Source organism: Rhinopithecus roxellana, chromosome 14, assembly GCF_007565055.1.
Source record: "Rhinopithecus roxellana isolate Shanxi Qingling chromosome 14, ASM756505v1, whole genome shotgun sequence".
Taxonomy (NCBI): domain Eukaryota; kingdom Metazoa; phylum Chordata; class Mammalia; order Primates; family Cercopithecidae; genus Rhinopithecus; species Rhinopithecus roxellana.
Genome location: NC_044562.1, coordinates 45,765,966 through 45,787,142, shown reverse-complemented (window position 1 = coordinate 45,787,142; position 21,177 = coordinate 45,765,966). Strand labels below are relative to the sequence as shown.

The 21,177-nt window shown below is 36.1% G+C and overlaps 1 protein-coding gene across 6 annotated transcripts in view; it reads left to right on the top strand.

The window, feature by feature from the left end:
* Nucleotides 1–21,177, top strand: part of GULP1 (GULP PTB domain containing engulfment adaptor 1) — a 317,623-nt gene that overhangs the window by 88,074 nt on the left and 208,372 nt on the right. For all 6 annotated transcript variants that reach the window (XM_010370291.2, XM_010370290.2, XM_030916892.1 and 3 more), the window contains exon 2: nucleotides 7,297–7,423. The gene's annotated coding sequence lies outside the window, so the exon portion shown is untranslated. The remainder of the gene's footprint in view (nucleotides 1–7,296; nucleotides 7,424–21,177) is intronic.

The following is a 21,177-nucleotide window of genomic DNA, read 5'->3' as shown; positions in this document are numbered from 1 at the left end:
CAACCTTTCCTAATCTGATGGAATTGAGTGAACAGTTGGTTACCTGTAAGAAGAGAAACCAAGTTAAAGGAACAAAAAGTTCAAAGGCCATAAGCCATAAGGTTTTTATTAAAATGTCAGAAAATCTCATTGAAATGTCATGAAATTGAAAAGCACACCAAAAGGAAAATAAAAATTATAAAATAAGCATTCAATAAAGTAAACATATAAACTTATACTTCACTTGTAGTTAAAGAAGTATGCATTTTAGGAAAAGGTACAAAATTTGCCAAATTGTCAAAGATTAAAAAGATAATTGCTGGCAAGTGTGGTTTAAATTCAGCATTGTCATATGCTATTGGTGGAAGTCTTTGTTGACATATCTTTCCAGAAAATAACTTGATGATGTGCATTAAAATACTTAAAAGATCAAATACTTTTTGACAGGAATTTCACTTATATGAAGCCACAATAAAGAAATAATTTGGGCCGGGCGCAGTGGCTCATGCCTGTAATCCCAGCACTTTGGGAGGCCAAGGCTGACAGATCACAAGGTCAGGATTTCGAGACCAGCCTGCCCAGTATAATGAATCTCCATCTGTACTAAAAATACAAAAATTAGCTGGGCATGGTGGTATGCACCTGTAGTCCCAGCTACTTGGGAGGCTGAGGCAGGAGAATCATTTGAATCCAGGGAGTGGAAGTTGTGGTGAGCCGAGATTACACCACTGCACTCCATCCTGGGCAACAGAGCGAGACTTCATCTCAAAAAAAAAAAAAAAAAAAAATAGAGTTTGAGACGAGCACAACAAATATTTATGTACAAAGATATGTACCATGGTTTCATTTACAGTGTGAAAGATACGGAACTTTTAAACACACCAAGAGAAATAATAATTACTATAGATTGCTGAGATTTTATGTGTTGGGCTTTATGATTAGTGCTGTGTATAGATTATCTCATTTATGTCTAAGTTCACATTAATGTGTACTTAGCATTTATTTCTAAATTTACCTACCACTGTTTTTATAATGGACAAGATTTTTCTCAGTGGAACTCACCTTTCATCACGTGTGGAAGCTGTATGACTTAGGAGAATTGGCCATATTTGTATCTCCAGGAATACTCTCTGATTGTCTTAAGCCAGTCAGTGATTCTGCACACCTACCAATTGGTTAGCAATGTGCTTATCATTTCATTGGTTCAGATAAGAATGAATACCCAAACTATTGATTAGGGATTGAGCTAGAAATTATCTTCTCCCCTTAGTTCTTAGTTATATAAAAGGTACAATGAAAATTGAGAATAGGAAATTTATCAATAAGAAAAAATTTTGCAAAAAGCTAACTGGGCAACAGCTAATGTTACATAAATGAAATGCAAATCTAAAACAATATGTAAGGCAATTTTCCTATTATAATTCAATTTTCCTATTGAATTAAAATAAATTTTTAAAACCCTGATATATATGAACAGTATAGGAAGATTGGGGTGAGATTTGCATACTTTTTCACTTCTGTGGGAGTGTAATTTGCCCTATTTTCCAGACAAAGTATTGTAATTATATACAGACTTTGATCCGGTAATTTCCATTCTCCTTTGTCTCGATAGTCTGATGTTTAAGCAATGATTTATATAACAGATAAAATATATATGTAGAATATATCATTCAGTACTTTAGGTGTTTCACAAACTTTGTAATCATTTATTTCTCAAAGCAACACTAGGTTAGATTATATGGATGAGGAGACTAAGGCATATCCCGTCAAGGCAACATAGTTTTGGAATCAGGCTTATAACACTTTCCAGGCCAACCACAGTCATTTTAGTCACTACACTACTTTGCGTCAATTCTACTCATCACAGTGTCTCTATATAGAAAAAAACGGAAAAATCTTAAATATGGAACATTAGAATGGGCAAAAAAAGTTATAAGGTGACATGTTACGCCAAGAGTATTTATTTGAAGACTTATTTAATGATACAAGAATATGATTGCACTGTAGGTGACAAAAGGTAGGAAATGAAATTGTATGTTGTCTTTGTATTGCTATAAAGGAATACCTGAGGCTAGGTAATTTATAAGGAAAAGACGTTTGCTATATAAGACACATGGTGCCACCATCTGCTTCTGGTAAGGGCTTTAGGCTGTTCAGACTCATGGCAGAAATTGAAGTGGAGCCTGCATGAGCAGAGATGACATGGCAAGAGAGGAGGCAAAAGAGAGAGGGGAGGGAGGTGCCAGGCTCTTTGTAACAAACAGCTCTTACAAGGGGCTAACAGAGCAATAACTCACTCATTACCACCAGGATGGCACCAAGCCATTCATGAGGGATATGCCCCCATGACTCAAACACCTCTCACTAGGTCCCATGTTTGACATTGGGGATCACATTTCAACATGAGGTTTGGAGGGTGAAATAGGTGAACTATTGCATATGTGTAGTACAATTTCAGTTTTAGAAAAAGACTGGGTGGAAGGTGTCTAAATATTATATTTTAGTTTATCTTAATATAGATGATTTTTGTTTTCCTTATAATTTTCTAATTTTCTAAGTGTTTTGTTCATAGACACACTCACACTATATATACTGAAAAGTTTAATAACCAAACGCTTCAAGGAAAGTGACTTCTGTTTTCCACTAATTTCAGCAAAAAGAGTGAACGACTTGATAATTGTTCTCCTACTTTTTTCACTTAGAAAAATTTCCTGCTATTGAGAGCTTCAAAGCACTGCTGAAAGTTTCATGGCAAATGCAATGGAAAGCATGGATTGAATTTGATTTTAAATTGATAAATTTAAAATTCTTATGTGTTCTGAAGAGTTTTTCATGTCTCATCCACTATCACTTTTTTCATTACCATACTGAAAGCTGAGGGTATGGAACTCAGAATGCATTTGGAAGAATAACAGGTGATATGAATTTTTGGTCCTATCTGATTTCCAGGAATAGAAAAACCCAGGATCAAAGCTATCTTTGTCTGGTTCTATTCCTATATAAATTAAATTACAAAGATCGTTCCAGTTTTACATCTTATAAATATGAATGCCTTGAGTCTATTTTGCATTAGCATCTAACAAGTATACACAAATTTCTAAGAAGTAATTTGCTTGTCTCATCCCTTCCTTTTCATGTCTCTTCAGAGCCGCCTTGGCATTATGATCATCTTAAACACCTATCTAAAACACATATCTTACTGTACTGTTTCCCTGTTTAATCATACGTCCATCACCTTTAGAGTAAAATACAAATGTTATAACATGGCAGTCAGGAGCCTTCCTGATGTGGCCTCATCTTATTCCTAAAGTTTCCTATAAATATTCTATTTTAGAATAAAATATTCTAATAGCCTATCCTTGAAGATGGAGTGTTCTTTCTTATTCGTGTGCCTTTGCTTATGATGTTTCCTTTGCCATCTGTGGCTTTCCCCACCTTCCTCACTGGACAGCTTTTGTGAACTGAAGGTTAATGAGTCTTACCTCTTTTAGGAAGACTTTTCTGCAGCACCTAGCCTTGCCAGGAACATAGTCCTTATCACACTGATGCATGCAAAGGAGTATACAGACTTATTTTACTCTCACTAGTAACTAAACAACTGGGCATTCAATGGCTGTTCAGTGAATATTGTGTTAATGAACAAAATTACTTTTCTAATGTTATTTTCCTTAAGAGTGTAGGAGTATAGGTATGACTATTCGTATGTCATTTCCTTAGTGAGATGACTAGAATACATAGGAATTGATTGCTCCAGGCTACTTAGGACAATCATCTTAATATCACTTTCTTTGTACCTTTTGCTTAGAACATTGGGGTGAAAACATTTGAGAAGGTGTCTTAAAGGCATACTAAGGCATGTGTACTTTGTCCATTGGTGATGTGGCCAAATTACTTGTTAGAGAAATTACGACTGGCTAGGGATGGATAGGTAGGGAGTGTAAACTGGGAGAGAAAACAAACTGGAGATTGTTGTATTAAGTAGAATTGAATTTATTTAACTGCATGTAGGTGGTAAGGGAAAAAAGAGGGATTAATAATGCCAGATTTCAGGTGTGAGCAGTCAGTGGGAATTGTACTACTTACTTAATGTCACAAGACAAAAAAGAAAAATATAGAAAAGATAATCAGGGCCAAGATCTGATTTTATATATTTTGAATTTAGGAGCCTATAGAGGATAAGAAATAAATATCCAGGAAAACTCCTAAAACATTTTGTAAATTAGATTAAATACTGTCAAATTCTTGGACCTAGGCAAAAAAGAGAATAATGATTTTGAAAATATTTTAAGATCATGATAATGATGATCCGTATTTCATATGATGACAAGTAGAAATACAATTTGGCTTGACTTGTTTATTTTGCTTAGTTTATTACATATAGAATATTTAAAGATTTACCTGTTACATTAACAAATTGAAGCATTTTGTCATATTGCAGCATTAATAATGTTTTTCTTAAATGGTACTGTTGGAGATAAAGGAAGTTTTAGTAAAGAAATAGTTGGTTTCATTTAATTTCATATACATCTTCAAATTGTATGAAAATGTGTAATAAATGGTGGCAAAACAGTATCAAATTGAGCATATTATGTTCATACTAAAATTTTAAGAAGCATTTGAATTGGAAATCAGGATTTTATATTTTAAAATAAAATATGTTCAAAAGAGCAGCCCATAAGCCAATCTGAGTTTTGCAAGAATATTCAAAGTGCTCTTTCTATGAAAAATCTAATCGTATCAGACATAGAATAATAGATCCCACTTGGAAAATATATCATTTCCTGCAAGAAGAAAGACAGAAGTAAGCATAAGTTAGTTCTTATTTTTTGATGTGTGTATTTTTGTGCTATTCTTTATTCTGTCACATTGCATAAAATATTCTAGTTTGAAAAGTATTTCCTGCAGTATGACTGGGTTTCAGTGAATTTAAGATAAAAATAAAGGCTACGGGGATGTTAAATTGAATTGACCATTTCAAGGAAAAGATTTTCTTTTATTAAATTTTGGAATTAAATCTATTGAAGAGTTTTATTAACAATTATTTATCTTGATTAAATTGAATTGACCATTTTAAGGAAAATATTTTCTTCTATAAAATTTGGGATGAAATGTATTGAAGAGTTTTGATAACAGTTATTTATCTCAAATTATTTCTCTCTAATTTCTGTTCATAAGATCAATAGTTGTCAAAATAAAAATGGAAAAACTATATCATCCTAAAAGAGAAATAATTTTGTTCTTCCTTTTCTCTCCTCTCATCTAAGACCAACAAACAAGAAAAACACGATCTGATAAACGACTGTGGAAATCATGACATGGTTTTATAGTTTACCTTTTAACTATGTGTCATGCTTGAAATTTCCTGTCCAGGATAAACACATCCATTTTTAGAGCTGGAAGTATGTGATGATACAACCTTTACATTTTACAGCAAGGTGAAGCGAATTGTGTAATTCGTACATGCTAAGATCCAGTCAGTGCTAAGAAAATAGCATATGATTTAATAAATAATGGTGTTGCTGAGTTAAGCAAACATTGTTTCTCACTAAAATTATAAAATATCAATATATGACCTTAAAATATACTGTGCTAATATTTTAATTCAAAATTTAAAATTGTTGCTTTTTGTTGTAGATGCTGTTGATGATCAGCCTATAACCTCTCTTTTAGTGCTATAGTTCAAACTGGCAAAATTTCTAATGCTTATCCTGCATTTCTTTACCTAAGGGATTCTTTGGCCACAAGAGACTACTTTGTTAACCAAACAGACTGAAAGTTCTAGGGAATCAATGCCCCTGGGAGCAACCCTCAGCTAATGACTAATGAGGATTGGTGAATAAATATGCTAGCTCTGATTCTGACAGTGAGATATAGCTGAGGGGTGTATTACACACTGGATGTCTGATTTTCCCCAGCCAGATTAAGCTGCAGTTGCCAATAGTGTTACAGGTCTGATAATGATCTCTGTGTTGGTAAGAGGTCTTACACTCCGGGTCTCACTTCTTTCTTTTCATCCCTGCTAATATTTCCTGGGATTATCTCCCAAATAAACTTCTCACATTGAAGTTATTATTACCTCAGTGTTTGCCTCCAGGGCAACCTAAAATGAGATCCTTTCTTTCTCTCTAAAGTCATGTTTGAAAATGAAAAAGAAGCTGGGTGTGGTGGCTCACACCTGTAATCCACCCAGCACTTTGGGAGGCCAAGGCGGGCAGATCACCTGAGGTCAGGAGTTCGAGACCAGACTGACCAACATGGCAAAACCCCCTCTCTACTAAAAATACAAAAATTAGCCAGGCGTGATGCCACACAGTTGTGGTCCCAGCTACTCGGGAGGCTGAGGCAGAAGAAAACAAATAGAGTGAACAAATAGGTCAATAGGCTTCTGAAGAATATGTGGCTAAGATGGAAAAAGATGGCTTTCAAAGTATTCAGATGGCTTAGATTGAAACACAGAGGAAGGGATAAAATAATATGTGAGATCTGTCTATTTAAGAAAGTAAAAAATATACATATGGCACCATCAATGTCTGTATCAAGGGGATTGCATCAAAGTTATGATGAGAAGCAGGGCACACGACTTAGATATGTTTCTCCATTTTTCCCCCTCCTTCAAAAAGATCAGGTCTTTTTAGCGTTTTGGCAAAAGATACTACGCTGTGAATTCTTCTGGTACTATTTGAACTTATGTCAGAGGTACATTCGAAATAATGTAATTAAAGGAAGACATAGTTTGTGCTGTTGTGTCTACCCAGAAAGAATTTTTGTTTGTTGGAATACAAATATAAAAGTCTTAACCAATTAACATATCTCTTTTAGTTATAGCATGATTATGAATAGAAAGATAAGCTATCTAAATGCCTTGCCATAACAGTCAAAGTAGAATGAAAATGAAAATAAATCAGTGCCTTCTAAAATTTGGTTTCACCTTCTTAATCATCATGAACAGGGTATGAGATTGGTTAGTCCAAATAAATAGTATGTGAAAGAGATAGTTGGGGCTCCTTGTTGTTCAAAGAGGAAAGGCATATATTATTAAAGAACTATCACCAAGCTTTAATAGTAACATATCTGTGAGTGAAAACATTTAACACATCATCTATAAATCTTGCTATTTTTCATTACCTAGGTATCAGTAACACTCTTTTCCAAATATTTACATATTTTATCATTATTTTCCTATTATTTGGTAACTTTCTTGAACATTTTCAAGAAACATAATTAGAATTTTAAAAGATATGCTGAACTTCTAAATTTAAAATAAACAGAAATGTAATTATTGATTAATTCTAAGTCCAATTATATTTTTCTTTTTAGTTATTTATGATTCCATCTGATATACATAGGAGAGAAAGTGATAGAAGAATTCTGATGGCAACTGTATGATAGAAGCTGTATAAAGTCAAGTGTCCATTTTCTTTCAACTATATTTGAGCATACTCAGGTAAGAATAAATGATTGTTTATACATTTTCTATTATTTCCAAAAAGGACTTGAAATTATAAAAATGCTATTATGATGTGCTGAATGTTTAAAAATATAGTCTTATATTGTAAAAAATAGTAAAATGGATAAAAGTAAACTAAAATTAAAAACACTGATGAGCCTTTTTTCTGAAAATAAGCTCTGTCATCATTTTGTTCTATATAATTTTATTTTTGTTTTGTTGGATTTTTCTTTTAAGCAAAGTTACAATGATAGTATTACATTTAGTTCATTTTCATGCAGCTGATAAAGACATACTCATGACTGGGAAATTTACAAGAGAAAGACGTTTAATGGACTTACAGTTCTACGTGACTGGGGAGGTCTCATAATCATGGAGGAAGGTGAAAGGCACGTCTCACACAGCAGCAGACAAGAGAAGAGAGCTTGTGCAGGCAAACGCCCATTTTTAAAACCATCAGATTTTGTGAGACCCACTCACTATCATGAGAACAGCACAGGAAAGACTCGCCCCCATGATTCAGTCACCACCCACCAGGTTCCTGCCACAACATGTGGGAACTGTGGGAGGTACAAATCAAGATAAGATTTGGGTGGGGACATAGCCAAACCCTTATCATTCCATCCCTGTTCCCCTCAAATCTCATGTCCTCACATTTCAAAACCAAACATGCATTCCCAACAATCCCCCAAAGTCTTAACTCATTTCAGCGTCAACTCTGAAGTTCACAATCCAAAATCTCATTAGAGACAAGGCAAGTCCTTTCTGCCTATGAGCCTGTAAAATCAAAAGCAAGTTAGTTACTTCCTAGATAAAATAGGGTACAGGCTTTGGGTAAATACAGCCATTCCAAACAGGAGAAATTGCCCAATGCAAAGGGGCTACAGGCCCCATGCTGGTACAAAATCCAGTGGGGCAGTCAAATCTTAAAGCTCCAAAATGATCTCCTTCAATGCCATGTCTCACATCCAGATCATGCTGATGTAAGAGGTGAGTTCCTATGGTCTTGGGCAGCTCTGCCCCTGTGGCTTTGCAGGGTATAGCTTCCCTCCTGACTGCTTTCATGGGCTGGCATTGAGTGTCTGAGTCTTTTCCAGGTACAGGGTGCAAGTCGTTGGTGGATCTACTATTCCAGGGTCTGGAGGATGGTGGCCCTCTTCTCACAACTCCACTAGGTGGTGCCCCAGTAGGGACTCTGTGTGGGGGCTCTGACCCCATGTTTCCCTTCCACACTGCCCTAGGAGAGATTCTCCATGAGGACCCTACCCCTGCAGCAAACTTCCGCCTGGATATCCAGGCATTTCCATATATCTTCTGAAATCTAGGTGGAGGTTCCCAAACCTCAGTTCTTGACTTCTGGGCATCCGCAGGCTCAATACCATGTGGAAGCTGCCAAGACTTGGGGCTTGCACCCTCTGAAGCAACAGCCAAGCCATACCTTGGCCACTTTTAGTCATGGCTGGAGCAGCTGGGATGTAGGCCATCAAGTCCCTAGACTTAATAAAGCAGAGAGACCCTGGCCTAGCCCAGGAAATCATGTTATCCTCTTAAACCTCTGGGGTTGCCATGAAGCCCTCTGACATGCCCTGGAGACATTTTCTGCATTGTCTTGATGATTAACATTTGGCTCCTTGTTACTTATACAAATTTCTGCAACTAGCTTTAATTTCTCCTCAGAAAATGGGATTTTCTTTTCTATTGCATTGTCAGGCTGCAAATTTTCTGAACTTTTATGCTCTGCTTCCCTTATAAAACTGAATGTCTTTAATAGCACCCAAGTCACCTCTTGAATGCTTTGCTGCTTAGACATTTCTTCCTCCAGATACTCGAAATCATCTCTCTCAAGTTCAAAGTTCCACAAATCTCTAGGGCAGGAGCAAAATGCCGCCAGTCTCTTTTCTAAAACATAACAAGAGTCACCTTGGCACCAGTTCCCAACAAGTTCCTCATCTCCATCTGAGACAACCTCAGCCTGGATGTCATTGTCCATATCATTATCAGCATTTTGGTCAAAACCACTCAACAAGTCTAGGGAGTTCCAAACTTTCCCACCTTCTCCAGTGTTCTTCTGAGCCCTCCAAACTATTCCAGCCTCTGCCTGTTACCCAGTTCCAAAGTTGCTTCTACATCTTTAGGTATCTTTTCAGCAGCATCCAACTCCTGATACCAATTTACTGTATTAGTCTGTTTTCACACTGCTGATGGCAACATACCCAAGACTGGGCAATTTACAAAAGAAAGCAGTTAAATGGACTTACAGTTCCATGTGGCTGGGGAGACCTCACAACCATGGAGGAAGGTGAAAAGCACATCTCACACAGCAACAGACAAGAAAAGAGGGCTTGTGTAGGAAAACTCCCATTTTTAAAACCATCAGATCTCGTGAGTCCCACTCACTATCATGAGAACATCATAGGAAATAACCACCTCCATGATTCAATCACCTTCCACAAGGTTTCTCCCATGACATGTGGGAATTATGGGAATTACAATTCAAGATGAGATTTGGGTGGGGACACAGCCAAACCATATGAATTATATATATGCTTTGTTGATTTTCTTTATTATTTTGTAACAAATTTGTCTTCTTCTATCCTTTGAGAATATGAATTAGTGTTTTGTACTTTCTGTTATATCTGTAAATATATAGTATGTTTTAAAATATTTTTATTTTGTATTTATTATTCAGTCAATATTCTTATAGATAAATTGATATGTACATCATTTGGTTTGCATTAGTAGCATTACTAAAATTGGTATCACTGGCTCAATGACTGTGATCTTTTAAAGGCTTTTTATTGTTATTGCTGAGTTTACCTGTAGAAGGTGGTAACAAGTTAAAGTTTTCATTAGCCAGTTTAAGTTGAAAAAAAAAGAAAATTAAGTTAAAATTTTTAATTTTGGTTGCAAACAGTAGCAATTTCTTACTCACATCTATTCAGCAAATATATTCCCTTACATAACTAAGCCTAGAGGAAAAGTGAACGTTACAAGACTGGGTGCGGCGGTTTATGCCTGTAATCCTGCACTTTGGGAGGCCAAGTCAGTGGATTACCTGAGGTCAGGAGTTCAAGACCAGCCTGGCCAACATGGTGAAACCCATCTCTACTAAAAATACAAAAATTATCTGGGTGTGTTGGCAAGTGCCTGTAATCCCAGCTACTTGAGAGGCTGAGGCAGGAGATTCCCTTGAACCCGGAAGCAGAGGTTGCACCACTGCACTCCAGCCTGGGCACCAAGAGTGAGACTCCATCTCAAAAAAAAATAAAGAAAAAGTGAATATTATATATGTATAACCTTCCACATTGTTTAAAAATGCACCATTTAGAAATAATATCAAGTATACATTTATCTTATTAATATTTATCAAAAACATTATATTTATCAAGCACTGTGATTAGCAATGGCAGTGAGGATGGTAAACATTAGAAAAGGGAAGGCACATAAATAGTTCCTTGTCACCTCTAACTTTCAATAAAATATGGCCAGATGAGAAATACATTTTGGTTTCTTATGTTTAAGTAGGCCGTATTAAGTGCCCAGAAAGAAGTAAAATAATAGGGCAGTTTGTAGTGATAACACTTCCAGCTTGGGAATTGAGGAATACTTTCACAAACAAAAGACTACATGAGTTGTGCTTTTTAAGGTGGAGAGGAACACTGGCAGGCAAACATTTAAATGGAGAGTCAACTTGGAGCAAAGGTATTGGGCTGGCAAACCATAGGGATGGGATATTCAGGAAATTGGAAGGAGAGATTAGATATAGCAGAGTAGGTGGAAATGTGTTCTGTGATTTGGATTCTTATAATTAGGCATTTTTGTCTCATCATTATATGGAGGGGAACAGTTGCAGGGGAATCAGATGAACCATGCTATCCTTTAAGAAGTTTAATCTAGGCCAACCACATTGGCTCATGCCTCAAATTCCAGCACTTTGGGAGACTGAGGCAGGTGGATCGCTTGAGGTCAGGAGTTCAAGACCATCCTGGAAAACATAGTGAGACCCCACCTCTACAAAAAAATAATAAAAAAGTAGAAAACCTTAGCCAGACATGATGGTGCACACTTGTAGTTCCAGCTCCTTGAGAGACTGACGTGGGAGGATCACTTGAGCCCAAGATGATCACACCACTACCCTCCAGCCTGGGTGACAGAGCAAAACTCTATCTCAAAAAATCTAAAAGAACAAAAAGAAGTTTAATTTAAAAGTGATGGCCGGGCGCGGTGGCTCAAGCCTGTAATCCCAGCACTTTGGGAGGCCGAGATGGGCGGATCACGAGGTCAGGAGATCAAGACCATCCTGGCTAACATGGTGAAACTCCGTCTCTACTAAAAAATACAAAAAAAAAAAAAAAAAAAAAAAAAAAAAAACTAGCCGGGCGAGGTGGCGGGCGCCTGTAGTCCCAGCTACTCGGGAGGCTGAGGTAGGAGAATGGCGTAAACCTGGGAGGAGGAGCTTGCAGTGAGCTGAGATCCGGCCACTGCACTCCAGCCCGGGCTACAGAGCGAGACTCCGTCTCAAAACATAAATAAATAAATAAAATAAAATAAAATAAAATAAAATAAAATAAAATAAAATAAAATAAAAGTGATATGTGTGTTAGACGAATGAAGAGAGAGCAGCTTAAAGGAAGGCAGATTAGTTTGCAGACTTTTCCTTACATTTTGATCACCGTTTGCTGAACCCTTGCTACTTGCCAGGCACTGAGCTAGGAACTGTAGGAAAATAAAACAATGAAGACATAATCTTTACCCATGAGTTTATAATGTAGCGGATGTACCTGCATGACAAGCAAATGAATAGAATACCCCATGAAAGCACAAGAGAATCATGTTTAACTAAAGACTAGTGAGTAATAATTATGTTGGCATGCAGATATTGAGTTAGCAGTAGACTAGGTTTCCCCAAAAACGTTAAGTCTCATCAAGGTTATCCAGGAAGCAGTGGTTCTAAATTTTTAAATAATTCGAGAAGAAACAATAGAAGCTTTGTCTAGGGTGAAAAAATGGAAATAAAAAACAAGGTGTGGTTAGATGAGACTTGGTAGTGGTAGAAGCAGTTAAGCGGGGGTTAAAGAAACAGCCTTTTTGCTTAGGCAAGAGGGGCATGTTGATGACAGACACAGAAATGGGGAAAACAGAATAAAAGTAGGTTTTGTTATTGTTGATAAAATTTGTTTGGCTTTGAACACTGAAGAATTTTCTCTCCTGCTTCACTTTCCTGTGTTCAAACCTTTGCTAGAGCACTCATAACATTTTAAAATTTCATTGCAATTCCTTATTGAGAATTGAGGAATATTATTGAGGATTAGTTAAGGATTCATTTATTTATTACTCAAAATTTTTCCATCCTTTACAAATAAAAGTATATTAGAGTAAATATAATTTACACCAAACAAAACAAAAATATGAATAAAAGACCTGATTTCATTCATAACCACAATGTAAATAATTTAGCCTTACACTTTCCAGCAGTCACAAAAATGGATATATGTTCTTTCTATAAAAGCTGAGATAAATGTATTACGAGTCTTAGTGTAATGGATGGGAAAAGTGTCCTTACCTCTTAGAAGTGCCTTATATATTAAATTGTTAAAAAATAAAGCGAATTAATTCTTAAAAAAAATTTCAATAGGTCTTGGGGGATCAGTGGTTTTTGGTTACATGGATAAATTGTAAAGTGGTTAAGTCAGATTTTTGCACACTTGTCACCCGAGTAGTGTGCATTGTACCCAATATGTAGTTTTTTATTCCCCACCCAGTTCCCACCCTCCCCATTCCGGATGTAGCTATTCAGTCTCCAAAGTCTCTTATACCACTCTGTATGCCTTTGCCTACCCATAGCTTAGTCAAGTGAGAACATGAGGGATTTGTTTCTTTTATTCCTGAGTTATTTCATTTGGAATAATGGCCTTGAGCTCCATCCAAGTTGCTGCAAAAGACATCATTTCATCCTTTTTTTTTTTTTTTTTTTTTTTTTTTTAATGACTGAGTAGCATTTCATGGTGTACATATACCACATTTTCTTTACTCATTGGTTCCTGGGCTCGTAAGTTGGTTCCATATCTTTGCCTTCGTGAATTGTGCTGCAAAAAACATACGCATGCAGGTGTCTTTCTGTTATGACTGCTTTTACTTTGGGTAGATACCCAGTAGTGGGATGGCTGGATCAAATGTTAGATCTACTTTTAGTTCCTTAAGAAATGTTCATACTGTATTCCATAGATATTGTACTGATTTACATTCCCACCAGCAGTGTATGTGCTGTTTTCGCCACTTCCTTGCCAAATCTATTATTGTCTTTTGAATTTTTAATAATAGCTATTCTTGCAGGGCATCTCATTGTGGTTTTAATTGGCATTGCCCTGATGATTAGTGATCTTGAGCATTTTTTCAAATGTTTGTTGGGTACTTGTTTATCTTCTTTTGAGAAATAGCTATTTATGTCATTTGCCCACTTTTTGATGGGATTATTTGTTTTTTTCTTGCTGATTTATTTAAGTACCTTGTAGATTCTGGATATTTGGCCATTATCAGATGCATAGTTTGCAAATATTTTCTCCCATTCTATGTGTTGTCTGTTTACTCTGTTGATTATTTCTTTTGCTGTATGGAAGTTTCTTAGTTTAATTAGGTCCCATTTATTTATATTTGTTTTTGTTGCATTTGCTTTTGTGGTCTTAGTCATAAATTATTTGCCTAGGCTAATGTTCAGAACAGTTTTTCCTAGGTTATCTTCTAGGTTTTTTATGGCTTCAGGTCTTAGATTTAAGGATTTGATCCATCCTGAGTTTTTTTTTTTTTTTTTTTTTTTTTTTAAGTAAGATGAGAGATAGGGATCCAATTTCACTCTTCTACATGGAGCTATCCAGTTTTCCCAGAACCATTTATTAAGTAGGGTGTCCTTTCCCCAATTTATGTTTATATATGCTTTGTCAAAGATCAGTTGATTATAAGTATTTAACTCTATTTCTGGCTTCTCTATTGTGGTCCATTGGTCTATTTGTCTACTTTTACGCCAGTACCATGCTGTTTTGGTAACTGTAAACTTGTGATTTAATTGAAAATGTAGTGCCTCTAGATGTGTTCTTTTTGCTTAGGATTGCTTTGGCTCTTTGAACCCTTTTTTTCATTTCATACGAATTTTAGGAATTTTTTTTTTCTAATTCTGTGAAAATGATGTTGCTATTTTGATGGAATTGCATTGAATCTGTAAATTGCTTTGGGTAGTACAGTCATTTTCACATTATTTATTCTTCCAATCCATGAGCATGGAATGTGTTTCCATTTGTTGGGGTCATGTATGATTTCTTTTAGCAGTGTTTTTTTTAGTTCTCTTTGTAGAGATCTTTCACATCCTTGGTTAAGTATATTCCTAAGTATTTTATTCTATTTTTTGCAACTATTGTAAAAGAGACTGAGTTCTTGATTTGATTCTGAATGTGGTTGTTGTTGGTATATAGCAGTGCTACTGATTTGTGTACATTCATTTTGTTACCTGAGACTTTCATGAATTTGTTTATCAAATCTAGGAGTCTTTTGGAGGAGTCTTTATTGTTTTCTATGTGTACAATTATATCATCAGTGAATAGTGATAGTTTGACTTCCTGTTTTCAAATTTGGATGCCCATTTTTTATCTTGCCTTATTGCTCTGGCTAGAACTTCCAGTACTATATTGAATAGAAGTGCTGAAAATGGGCATCATTTTCTCATTGAGGCTCTCAGGGGAAATGCTTTAAACTCTTCCCCACTCAGTATGATTTGGCTGTGGGTTTGTGTTATATGGCTTTTATTATTTTGAGGTATGTACCTTCTCTGCCTAGTTTTTTGAGGGTTTTTTACCCTAAAGGAAAACTGGACTTTACTGAATGCTTTTTCTGTGTCTATTGAGATGTTCATATGGTTTTTGTTTTTAGTTCTCTTTAGATGATGTATTACATTTGTTGACTTGTGTATATTAAACCATTCCTGCCTCACTGGGAGAAAACCCACTAGATCATGGTGTATTACTTTTTTGATGTGCTGTTGCATTTGATTAGCTAATATTCTGTTGAGGATTTTTGCATCTATGTTCATCAAGGATACTGGTCTATTGTTTTCTTGTGTTATTATGTCCTTTCTTCACTTTGGTATCAGGGTGATACTGACTTCATATAATGAGTTAGGGAGGATTACCTCTTTCTCAATCTTTTGGAATAGTTTCACTGAGATTTGTGTCAATTGTTTTTTGAATGTCTAGTAGAATTCAGCTGTGAATGCACCTGGCCCTGGGCTTTTATTGTTGGCAGTTTTTGTTTGTTATGAATTCAATTTCACTGCTTTTTATTGGTTTGTTCAGGGTTTTTATTTCTTCTTGATTTAATCTAGAAAGGTTGTATGTTTTCAGGAATTTGTCCATTTTCTCTAGACTTCCTAGTTTGTGTGCATAGAGGTGTTCATAGTAGTCTCAAATGACCTTTTGTATTTCAGTGTTGTTGGTTATAATGTCCCATTTTCATTTTTAACTTAGGTTATTTGAAACTTTTCTCTTATTTATTAATCTAGCTAATGGTCTATCAAGTTTGTTTATCTTTTCAGAGAACCAGCTTTTTGTTTTATTTATCATTTGTATTGTTTTCTTAAATTTCATTTAGTTCTGCTCTGATCCTCATTATTCCTTACCTTCTGCTAGTTTTGAGTTTGGTTTGTTCTTGTTTCTCTAGATCCTTGAGGTATGACATTAGGTTGTCAATTTGTGATCTTTCAGATTTTTGATGTAGGCATTTAGCATTTTAAACTTGCTTTTACTATTGCTTTTGCTTCAGAGATTTTAGTAACTTATGTCACTATAATGCTTCATTTCAAAGAATTTTGAAATTTCCATCTTGATTTTGTCGTTAACTCAAAAATCATTCAGGAGCAGATTGTTTAATTTCCATATATTTGTATAATTTTGAGAATTCCCTTTAAAGGTGATTTCTAGCTTTATTCTGCTATGGTCTGAGAAGTTGATATGATTGTGATTATTTTAAATTTATTGAGACTTGTTCTGTGGCCTACCATATGGTTTATCTTGGAGGATGTTTCATGACCTGATGAGAAGACTGTATAATCTGTGTTTTTTGGGTAGAATGTTTTGTAAATGTCTGTTAGGTCCATTTGTATAGCTTAAGTCCATTTTTTTTTTTTTGACTTTCTGTCTTGATGGTTTGTCTAGTGTTGTCAGTGCTGTGTTGAAGTCCCCCATGATTACTATGTTGCTACCCATCTCATTTCTTAGGTTTGCTAGTAATTATTTTTCAAATCTGTGATCTCTAGAGTTATATGCATGTAAATTTAAGATTGTAATATCTTTCTGCTAGATTGATTTTTTATTATTATATAATGACCTTTTTTTATTCTTTCTGCTTTAAAGTATGTTTATCTGATGTAAGAATAACTACTCCTGCTTGCTTTTCGTTCCCATTTGCATAAAATGTCTTTATCCACCCCTTCACCCTGAGTTTATATGAATCTTTGTGTGTTAGGTGAGTGTCTTGAAAACAGCAGATATTTGGTTTGTGATTTTTTATTGATTTTACCAACTTGTGTCTTTTAAGGGGAATATTAAAGCCATTTATGTTCAATGTTAATACTGAGATGTGAATACTGCTCCAATTATTATGTTGATTGTTACCTAGATACTTTGTTTTCTTCTTTGTTACTGTTTTTTAAGCACCTTGAGTTTTATGCTTTCAAGAGATTCTGTTTTGGTACATATTCACTTTGTCTTTTACGATTTAGAAACCCTTTTAGCATTTCTTGTAGGGCAACTCTGGTTCATAATTTATGAAATTTAGTTTTACTGGATACAAAATTATTGGCTGACAGTTATTCTGTTTAAGGTGGTATAGATAGGACACCAGTCCCTTCTGCCTGGTAAGGTTTCTGCTGAGAAGTCTGCTGTCAGTTTGACAGGCTTTCCTTTATAAGTTACCTGATGCTTTTGTCTCACTGCTCTTAGAATTCTTTTTTTTTTTTTTTAAACATTGGCTTTAGATAGCCTGATAAGTATATGCCTTGGTCATGTCCTTTTTGCAATAAATCTCCCAGGAGTTCTTTGATCTTCTTGTATTTAGATATCTAAATCTCTAGCAAGGCCAAGAAAGTTTTCTTCAATTATACACTCAAATAAGTTTTCCAAGCTTTTTGCTTTCTCTTCTCCCTTAGGAACACCAGTTATTCTTAGGTTTGATCATTTTACATAATCCCATATTCCTTGGAGACATTATTCATTTCTTCTGTTTATTTTTCTTTATTTTTGTCTGATTGGGTTAATTCAAAAGCTTTGTCTTTGAACTCTGAAATTCTGTCTTCTAGTTGGTTTAGTCTATTATTAAAACTTTCCTCTGCATTTTGTAATTCCTTAAATGTGTCTTTCATTTCCTGAATTTCAGGTTGGTTTTTCTTTAAAATATCTTTCTCTTTAGAAAAATTTTCATTCATATCCTGAATTAAAAAAAAATTAAGTTAGTTTTCACCTTTCTCTTGTATCTCCTTGAGTAACTTATCAACATTTTGAATTTTGTATTTAGTATTTCAAAAATTTCATCTTGGTTTGGACCCATTTCTGGAGAGCTACTGTGATTTTTATTGTTGGGGGTGTTATAGAACCCTGTTTTGTCATATTGCCAGAATTATTTTTCTGGTTCCTTCTCATTTGGATAGATTATTTCTTCTATTCTCTAATTTATTTTTGATTTGACTTTTTAAAAAAATTCTTTTTGTCTCCCTAAGGATGTGACTTTAATGTTTATAGTTTATGGTAACCTAATGCAGCTCTTGGTGTTTCCAGGGGTGAAGTCTCTGTATGAGTTCCTTGGTTATAGAGAGTGTTTGTATGGTGGCTTTCTCAAACGCTGGTTATAGTAGCAATGTGCTTGATTTGTGACAAAGTTCACTATCTCCTATGGGGTTGGAATGACAAAGGTCTCTTGAAGCTTATCTCATTCATTCCCCTGTGCTGTGAATATTTTTATGTATTTATTTTTTCCACAGTATTTTATTTACTGTGTTATTCTGCCTGCAGATGCTATAATGGACTGTGTCACTTGGCCTCCAGGCAGGAGATGGCGTTTGCAAAAGAGTGCCAGAGGCTGTAGAAGTTGTGGGATTTGATCTCTTCTTATGCTACCCAGGGGAAGTACTCTGGCTTCTCAGGCAATTGGTGGGGTCATAGAGCTACCAAAATTTCTGTCTTTCATGTTAAGCTACCAGAACAGCTGGAGGGGCAAAGCCAGATTGGGGCTGAGTTGTAAAGATCCGAGCTGTGGTTCTCCACATGTGACAAACAAGGGCTCCTGTGAGGGTCCAGGGGCGGTTCTTTGGCTATTGGAGTAATGTTTCAGAGAGGAGCACAGATGTCTCTGCTGTACAGAAGAGTCCATATGGGGAGTGGAGAGTAACAGGTGACAGTAAGTTCCATTCAGCTCCCCACTCTGGCTAAGGCAGGTCTCACATCCGCAGTGTTGCACTAGCAACAGCAAGCTAAGTTCCAGGTAGTTTGCATTCAGAGCTTAAAACTGCCCCTGGCTATAAGCCTTCCTGGTGGAGACAGCAACCAAGGCTTTCAGGCCACAGCCCTCCCAGTCTGCCAGCAAAGCTGAGACGTCCAGCTCCTGCATTCATGGCTGCAGCACACTTCCCATTTGCCTCCCAGTTCTGGCCAAAGGAATTTGTTCCCGCTTGAGATTAGATTGTAAATTTCAGTTGGGAGCTTCTCTAAACCTGCCACAGTCACCTGAGTTAGCTGGCAGGCTTCCACGAAGTTGTCTGTGAGGTAGAATGAGGAAAGGTTTCCCTCCATCCGTGCTGAAGACTGGGAATGCACATGTCTCTTCCTGCTGCTGCTCCCAACTTTATATTGCCCACTGCTCCTTAAACTATTCCCAGCACTGGTTAGGGTAAGGCCTTCCCCTATAGCCTGGATTGCCAGGTTTTGCAGTAGGAGTGTATACCCTGAAGGCAGTTTATCCCACTCCTGCATTTGGAGGACTTGGTTTTCTGCCTGGCTTAAAAGATGCAGGCTGTAGCCTACCACTTCTTTCAAAGCATCTGTGATTTCTTTCAGTTTTCTTGTTAAGTTTCTACCTTGCTTCTTGTAAGAAAATTCACAGTGTGATTATCTATATACTCTTTTGTCTTTCCAAGTGAGTGAGGCATGCTAACAGTGCCTCCAATCTGCCATCTTGTAGAAAAATAAATTTCCTAATACATAACTATGAGTAGGTACGTTTTTTACAAGTTCAGAATCTACCTTCTCTAGAATAACATTCCTAACTTTTGGAATCTGGACCAGATCCTTCTATGTGCTGTGTACCTTAACACCATGTACATTTCTTTATCATAATGCACAATGTGGGCTTGTCTACTATACCCTGAGATAAGATTTTTGAGGACTGGGTCATTAATTATAATTACAGATATAAATTTAAATCTAAATAAAACTCACTGCGATTTTTTTTCATAGAAGATACTTCATAAATGTTGCTGATATGAAAAATTGAATCTATGCCCATTGTTTAATTATCTTAATTATCACTGACTGACTTAGTCTTACCAGCTTAATACAGTGTTTATGAATTATCTCACAGTTCCTGTGGACCAGGAATGTGGGCACAGCTTAGCTGGTACCTCTGGCTCTAGGTCTCTCATGCTTGTAGGTCAAGCTGTCGGCTACAACTACAGTCATTCACAGCCCAACTAGGGCTGAAGAGGCCACTTCCAGATTCAGCCTCCGCAGAGCTGCCTTATGATGTGGAAGCTGTCTTCCTCGTGAACAATCAATCCAAAGAAGAAAAAGTGATCACCCATGATGGAAGCTATGTTTTTTTATAACCAAATCTAGGAAATGTCATCCCATCTGTAGTGAGTTGAATGGTGCCTTCCAAAAAGATATGTTCAAATCCTAACCTCCAATACTTGTGAATGTGGCATTACTTGGAAAAAGTTTTTTCCAAGTATTTGCATTCAGAACTTAAAACCTCCCCAGGCCGTAAGCCTTCCTGGTGGAGGCAGCAACCGTGGACTTCCCAGTCTGCCGGCAAAGCTGGAGCATTCATGGCTCCAGCATACTTGCCACTTGCCTCCCAGTTCTGGCCAAAGGAATTTGTCCCCTTCCCTGCAAAGGAATTTGTGCAGGTATAATTAAGGATCTTTAGAAGCAATCATCCACGATTAACTGGATGAACTCTAAGTCCAAAGACATGTGTCTTTAAAAGATACACACAGAGGAGAAGACCATGTGGAGACAGAGTCAGGGACTGATGTGATATAGACACAAGCCAAGAAGAGTCACCAGAAGCCAATAGAAGCAAGGATCAAAATTTCTACTACAGCCTGGGGAGAAAGTGCTACCTTTCCAACACCTGGATTTCAGAGTTCTGGCTTCCTGAACTATGAGAGAATAAATTTCTGTTCTTTTAAGCCATCCACTGGTAACTGTGGTAATTTGTTATGGCAGCCACAAAAAATACAAAATAAAGTTATTGAAGAAACTGAAGAAAGTGATTTTACTTTCACTGACTTTTTAGAGTGTCTATTTACTACATCTATATATGTAATACATCTGTGTTAATGATATTCCAATTAATCTTCACCTATAAATGTTAACATTGTTTTTTATTTAATGAATAAGTTTAAAGTTCTGTATATTTATGTAATACATAATTATAATTAATAGTCCCTTTATAAATTAATTACTATTTGAATGAAGTGATGAAACCTAGAAAAG